The following is an 8921-nucleotide window of genomic DNA, read 5'->3' on the forward strand; positions in this document are numbered from 1 at the left end:
TTGTACCTTCTAGTAATATTTTAAGGCAAAAGTGAAAAAGTGTCTCCGGAACGTTAGATAAGATAACTAAAAATGAAAATATTAAAGAAATCTAAACACTAATTATATAACAATTAACGTGTGATTTTGGAATACATTTAAGATTTATTCCATTTTAAGAAATATATTTATTGTTTATCCAACGTCCAACAGAATCCCGTTAGCTAGCTATAAGCCTATAACTCGTCCGGGGTCTGGTTTAGGCGCTAAAACAATAGAGAATAAAACTAAGTTGTTATACCGTTTATATATTATAGATTGTTACTTATACTCTCCATTATTCCCTTACCGTTTCAATGATCAAAGCTTGGATTGTTAAGGACCTAATGTTTAAAAACTTATCGTTAGGGAATGGATGATCATCAAATGTCAGATTTTCTTTTGCCAAATTAGCAAGGTTTGAAAGTTAATCTTAAGTAAAATCATAAATTCTCCAGAGTAATTGTTACACCACAATTTATGGTATAATAATTTAAAAACCACCATTTTTTTAAAAAACTCAAATAACATGAAATAAAAGACAAAATTACATCAGATTCATGTTATTATTTGTGTAGTCCACGTCATTTCTGTTGGAATCTTTATCATGTACGTGTCAGATTTTGTACGCAACAATACGTTACACCCAAGACGCACAAAGAGACCCCAAAATCCTTTACTTTACCTTTACTACGCACCATCAAAAGAAAAAAAAAACAAGATTTATTGTGTCATATCGCAATTTTTTCAAGAATTTGAAGAATTCTCATGAATGTCATCACTTGACTTCAAATATAAAGGTACTAACCTCATATGCACGCTATGCGTACAAAAACATGTATATTTTAAATAAGAATTTTAAATTTTTAATCAATTTATCTCACTAAATTGGGAATTTTTAAAATTGTTTTCCAAAATTTAGTTGGAAGAGAAATAATTGATTGTATTGTAAATTCTCATTGTTTTCTTTTTGCTGTGTCTTTCTTTTATTGTTGACATGTATAATAATATTGGTTTTTCACACTTTAATATATATGCTTATCGTTTAAAATTCAAACTTAATTTTTTTTTTCGATAAATTTATCAAATATCTCAATAATAGAAGATCCGATTCCTTTTTCTTTTTATTCAGTAACTAACCTTGGACTATATTTGAAAAAAAAAAAAATTAAACGTGTGGGTTTAGTGTATTATATCAAGATTGATGTCCAATACATGATTTTTGAGTAACTGAATTTCTTTTTGCTTGTTTTGTTACATGAAACTTTTTTGTTGTTGTGGCTAACAACGTAATTGATGTGTCTTTGTTAAGGAAAAAGAATATATATATACATATATATATATATATATATATATATATATAATATATACATATATAATAATATATACATATATATATATATATATACATATATTATATATATATATACATATTATATAATATATATACATATATATATATATATACATATATAATATAATATATCATATATATAAATATATCATATATATATATTAAATATACATATATATATATATATATATATACATATATATAATATATATATATTAATATTATATTAATACATATATATATATATATATGTATATATATATATATATATATATATATATGTATATATATATATATATATATATATATATATATGAAAATACTTATATACCCATAATCTCACAAAAAAATAATAAAGAAAAGATTTTCTTAATTCATTACGGATATGGGTAGTAAAGAAAGTTTTACATTACCAAAGCAATACATAAAAATGTGTAAAAAGAGGAAACTCACAATTGAAAATATAAGTTGATGATTAGATTAATTTTCAAACAATCATAAAAACAAAAATTCACAAGATTCTTACTATCTAGACTCTCGGTTGCAATAACAATTTCAAATAATATGCATTAACAAACCATAAAAGAATCAAGAAATTTAATTATTAGAAAATATTCATTTTTTAAATTTTTTGGGGAGTACAATATATTGGGATAATAAATAATTAAATATATAAACATACATCATCAGATAATATCAATTGATAAATTTTTTAATTGAAGCACTACTCACCATAGTATGCCTAAAAATCTTATTATCAATGAGAAATTAAATTTAACTACTACTCATAAAATACGCATATAAAATATATGTACTTTAAAATAAATAACATAACATAACATAACCTAGATGATTGTTTAAAAAGAGAGTTGTTGAATATGTTTCCAAATACACGATAGTATATCCTACCTCGACTTAGTCCTTTCTGGAAAGCATTACTCTTTACACTAGCAATGCAAATAAAAAATCATAACGCTCATCAAATATTCACCATATATATTACACACTTAAATTAGTTTATAACACTTTTTGATGTTAATATTGATTTTAATATACTGCCGCATGCATCAAGTGCATATATATATATATATATATATATATATATATATATAATATATATATATATATATATATATATATATAAATATATATATATATATTATATAATATATATATATATATATATATATATATATATATATGCAAGATCACATGAGAATGCTCCTTACATGAGAAATGAGAATGAATCTCAACCACACGATTGATTTAGAGTTACAACACTTATTCATTAGAGTTATATCCCTCTTAAAAAATTTGATCAAATTTTTTTTGTTCTTTTTTGATTTTTTTTTCAAATATTTTGTTTTTGGAGTTACATCACATTTTCATTAGAGTTACATCACTTATTTATAAGAGTTATAGCGTGTAAAATTCATTCTCATTTCTCATATAAGTATGCATTCTCATATGAACTTATATATATATATATATATATATATATATATATATATATATTAGAAAGAATATTTTAAAGATTCGGTTGGGAGATTATTGATAGAAATTGATTCCTTGATTTCATTATCTCCATTTTAGGATTATTATAAAAACATACAATAGTAAAATTAGGCTAAAGTTTTGGTAACTAAAAGATAACTTGCATAAGAGATATATATAATATACACATGATTACAATATTCACAAGAACAATCTAATACTCTAACACACCTCTGGAGTCGAAGTGGGTGGAAGACGAACACTGAGACTGTCCAGAAAGTCTTCAAATAATATTAGTGTAAGTCCATTAGTAAACATATCTGCAATCTAATAACGAAAGGGGACATGAAGAAAGCGAACTTGCCCACGCGCAACCTTTTCGCGAACAAAATAAACATCCATTTTAATATGTTTAGTGCGTTTGGTGAACTAGATCCAATAAGATATATCGCACTAACATTATCACAATACAACAATGTAGCTTTGCGAATGGGACAATGAAGCTCTAAGAGAAAAAATTATGTAACCAGCAAGATTCATATACAACATTGGCGACCCCACGATGCTCGACCTCAGCACTAGAGCGAGATAATATGGGTTGTCTTTTGGCAGACCAAGTGAGAAGATCATCACCAACAAAGACACAGTAACCAGACGTAGAACGTCGAGTATCCGGACAACCACCCCAATCACACCAGTATAAGAAATAAGAGTAGAGGTAGATGGGGGATACAGGTGAAGCCCATGAGTGAGGGAGCCCTGTATGTAGCGTACAATGCATATGGATCTCCCGAGGGTGATGCATGAAAAAACATACCTGTTGTACAACATAAGTAATATCTAATCTGGTGATGGTAAGATACAGAAGTGCTTATGTAAGACTATGATAATGAGAAGGGTCCTCATATGGAGGGCTAGAGTCAGTAGAGAGCGTGGGTTTAGTATCAATAGGCGAAGGTGATAGTTTCCAAGAAGACATTCGTGCTCGTTCAATAATTTCAGTACCATACTTTTTTTGAGACAAAAACAGACCTCCAGCATGGCGAGTAACAACACTATATAAGAAATAGCTCAATGACCCTAAGTCTTTCATAGCAAATTCTGCAACAAGAAGAGAAATATAATAGACTTGCGAAGATCATTAGATGAGGCAGTCAATATGATGTCATCGACTTATAATAAAAGATATGTTGTAGAAGTACCTTGACGATAAATAAAGAGAGAATGGTCAGAATTATTCATATGAGAAAAACCAATGGTGGCAATATAATCAACAAATCTCTTATACCAAGCCTAAGGAGCTTGTTTAAGGCCATAAAGAGACTTCTTCAACAACAGCAAACATGATTAGGGTTATCCGGATCACAAAAACTCAAAGGCTGATGCATATAAACAGTCTTCTTGAGATAACCATGCATAAATGCATTTTCACATCAAGCTGATGAAGGAGCCAAGAGTGGGAAAGATCCAAGCTGGGAACTATGCGAATATTAGCCAGTTTAACAACCAGACTGAAACGCTCACCATAATACACCAACCTGTTGTGTTTTGTCATCACCTACAAGATAGGCCTTATGCCTCTCAAAAGAATAACCATCAGAATATTCTTTATGAGCAAAAATCAACATAGATTAATGACATTAACATTAGGGGGCGAGGTACCAATAATTCTCAACTCTTATTTTTAATGAGAGTATGCTACTCTTCATTCATGTCCTTCTAATTGGGGTCACAGGGAGCCGACACAAGGTTACTAGGCAACGGAGATTTAGACACATGGGTCCGAAGATTGAGAGGAGTCTTGGGTTTAAAATCCCTCGTTGGCTGTGAGTAATAGGCCTATGGGAAGACATAATGGCTAACTATGAAGAATTAGGTTGAGTGTTAATATTTGGGCCATGGGAAATAGGCACAACATGTATTAGGCCGAATAAAGGACGCTGGGAGTTGGTGGGAGGAGAAAAACAAGATGGGTCCTATTGGGAAGGGGGAGGATAAGGCGCATGGGCCTAGGAAGGAGATGTAGAAGTATTTGTATGGGATTGGGAGGAACACACATCATACGAGTCCGAGAAAACATGTGGCGCGGGAGGCATGTGGGCCTGCACAACACTGGGCTGCAGGCAAGAGGAGAAAAACCCATTGGAAAAGGATTTTGAGTGGGATTTGGGACAGGGAGGTTGGTGAGATAGTGGATCAGGCCCGTCCCTGACATTTTGGAGGCCCTTGGGCGAACTAAGAAAAATGGGTCCTCCCTAATGTCAGCTACGATTCTTGACGTATATTGATTTAAACATATTAATGGTCAAAGTTTGTTTGAATATGAGTTTCATAACTCATGAAATCTAGATTCATTCTAGGTTATATTCTTTATAAGATATCAACTGGATTAATGGTTAATTGGTTGCATTTTTTATGACATGTCTTCCTAAATTAAGTAATATATTGCTTCTTAAATTTACCACGTCATCCTCTACGTTGACTTGTTAGTTGGAGCTCGGGTTTTGGATTACGAAATTTGTAAGCACTTATTACTTCTTTAATATTTTTCAGAGTTTGAATTGTGAAAAAAGAGAAATAATAGAACTTATCACTTTTCGACAGTTCTACTTTGACATTTGCATTTTTTTTATTAACATCTAATATATTTGACTATCCTACTTTATTGATTTTTTTTGTATAATAGAAGATTTGGAATGTAAATATGTAATATACATCGAGATAAATTCAATAACATTTCATATTAACATCTGTTCTTATATATTAGTAACTTCATAGTTGAAGTAGAGCAAAAGAACAATGTAAACATAAAAATTAAATAATTATATAAAATCGAAGAAGATGTGAAATAGCAAAAACATAGATACTCTATATGAGAAGGAAAAGAACCACTTACTAAAAATTAAGTAGCAAAATAAAAGAAAACCAAAAAAGAAAAAAAAGGAAACTAAAGCTTTAAAATCATTGAAAACAAAACGTACAAAAGCAAAAAGAAAAAATAGAAAGCTAATAGACACAAAATAAAAAAACAAAAAGAAAAAAATTGCAAGTGACACATAAAACTAATGGGGGTTTCGGACCAGGGGCGAACAAAATGCAGAGGTAACGATCCAGTGAGAACAAACCAATGAGCTGCCGTTATAATAAATAATTATAATGTAATGCAAATTTATTTATCCTAAAATAGCATATTACAAAAACAGCAATTTGGGCCTTTTTCCTGGGCCCTGGGCGGACGCCCCTCTTGCCCAGGCTCAGGGACGGGCTTGTAGTGGATCATATATGGAGAGGGACCATCATCAAGAAAATCATAAGTGGAAGGTGAGATATGATGTGAGGTGGTGAATGTAAATCATATTTTATCAAAAACAACATGGCGGCTTATAATAATTTATTAGAAAGAGAGATCATAATACTTGTACCCATGATGATTAGGAGGAAATTCCAAAAACACACATGGTGTAGAATGAGCTTGAAGTTTGTTTATAGTAGTGGAGGGATAAAGAGGATAACATAGGCACCCAAACACTCAAAGATTATCATAGGAGGGAGTTTTGTGATAAAGAATTTGAAGAGTAGAATTGGTTAATCATATTCTAATACTCCAACAATTATTGTATCAGATTTATTAATTGATCGCTTGAGTGGTGAATGGAATAGTAAATAGAGAGGAGATTAACATTTCTTTTAAGGATATTGAAGAGGAGGTTAAGTTTTAGAATTCATCACTAATTTGTTATGTTGTGCGTTCCAATCCTCCGATTTATGTTATGGAGTGATTTTTGAGGCGAATATGGAAGGGATAGAATGTAGATAAAGTTGCAATAGTGAAGAATGGTATCTTTTTGGTGCGTTTTAGGGCCATGGATTCAAGAAATAAGGTTCTCACTGGACATTATTTCTTTGGTTTTTTCAACAGATACCCCTGTGATTTTTCAAAATTCATGGGGTACCCCTTCTTTCAAAATTCATGCACTAGGTACCCTTACTGTTTCAATAAAATTCACGAAATGCCCTTAATGACTAACACCGTTAAGTTTTTGTTAGTCATTTAAGGTTAATGAATCCCCTTAACCCCTAATTAAACTTTAATTAGTTTAAAAACTAACTAAACCTTAACTTCTAAGCCTACCCTAACCGTAACCCCCCTAACTCCAAACCCTAACTACTTGACCTTAAACCCCTAATTCCAAACCACCACCACCCCACCACCATTTCCCTTCCCCCTCCCTACACCGTACCCCGTAGCAGACCCCCTCCCCTACCCCCATAACACCCCCTCTTCCCCACCCCCCACAATACCCCCCTCTGCCCTCCCTCACAGCAGCCCCATCCCCTCATCGGTAGACATCAACAACACCAACAACAACAAGAGCAGCACAACCATTGAAGTTCAATAAATTCAATTCGTTGAAGTTCTAAAAGTTACATCCTTAATTCAATTAGTGGAAGTATAACTCCACATTTAAAATTCCACAGCAAAACAAAAATGAAAAAAATGAAGCAAAACCGTTTAAAGAATTTTGAGGCGGTGGAATTTGCGAAGGAGAATTCGTGGTACAGCCAAATTGGCGCTGATTTGCATGGTTTCACGCACCAAAAGATGCGCATCTGATGAAGATGTTGTGCTGGATTGCGCGCAGGAGGAAGAGGAGTGGCATACCTTCATTAGCACCATTGATGAATTTCAGGAGAGAGGAGAGAGAAAATGGGGACTTTGATTATGAGTTAGGAAAGGAAGGGGATGGTGAGGCTGACGGGGGTGGTAAGAGAAGGTCTATTGCAGGAAAACGTGGGTGGGGGAGGGGGAGGGGAAGGGGGAGGGGTGATGGTAGTGGTGGTGGTGTGGTGGTAGGGTGGTGGTGTAGTTGGGTGGTAGTGGGGTTAGTGTTTGAAGGTAAGGTGATAGGATTAGGATAGGATTAAAAGTTAGAGTTTAGTTAGTTAATTAGGGTTTAATTAGTATTAGAGGAGCTTAAGAGGTTAATTAACCTTAATGACTAACGGAAATTTAACACCGTTATTCATTAAGGGCATCATTTCGTGGATCTTTATTGAAACAGTACGGGTACCTGGTACATTTTTTTAAAAAGAAGGGGTACCCATGAATTTTGAAAAACCACTGGGGTACCTGGTGAAAAAACACTTATTTCTTTGATAAAAAAAAAAAAACAATGGTGTTAAAACACTGGACACCAAATATCGATTTTGAGAAAGAGGATATTAAAACGTTGCCAATTTGGGTTTAGTTGAAGCTGGGGCTCAAGTATTGGGGTGAAAAAACTTTGGACATAATTGTAGCTCAACTTGGTGATCCTATAAAAGTGATGAGGCTGTAAGGAATAAGGATAAGATATAATATGCAAGAATCTTGTGGAAGTTAGAACTGAGCAAGATTTTCCTGATCACATACACTTCATCAATGAATATTCAGAGAGAATTGAAGTTTCAGTCATGTATGAGTGGAAGCCTAGTAGTGCTTGTAAAGCTATGGGGCATCATGTTAAGAAATGTAGGAAGAAGGTGAAGCAACTATGGATTGTCAAGAACACTAAAGATGTGATAGTTCCTGTAAAGATTGAGAAAACAATTGTTGCTGCTACAGTTGACCCTGATGGTTTCCAAAAAGCATTAAAACCAATCAGGGTAAGGGTTTCAAATGTGAATTCATTCATTTCATTGCAAGAGAATGCTGGGAGCAAGGAAGATGATGCAGTATCTAAGGAAATTGAGATGAGGCAGGAAGTTGTTGAGAAGGCTAGTACTAGTCAGGGAAGGGGGGACCCTCCCTTCATCAATGGTAAAATATTGTGCTGGAATGTCCGAGGGATTAATAATATCCAAAAACAGAATGATGTGAAAGCTTTTATTCACAAATTTCCTATAGGTATTGTTAGTCTCTTGGAAACAAAAATAAAGGCTACAAACTTAGGTAGTCTTTATCAAAGGATGTTTAGAGGCTGGTGTTTCACTTCAAATGCTACCTATCTTGATAGTGGTAGGGTAATACTTGCCTGGCAACCAGGAAGTTTTGATGTGAATATTATTAGAGGAA

Source organism: Beta vulgaris, chromosome 5 (assembly GCF_026745355.1).
Source record: "Beta vulgaris subsp. vulgaris cultivar EL10 chromosome 5, EL10.2, whole genome shotgun sequence".
Classification (NCBI taxonomy): Eukaryota; Viridiplantae; Streptophyta; class Magnoliopsida; order Caryophyllales; family Amaranthaceae; genus Beta; species Beta vulgaris.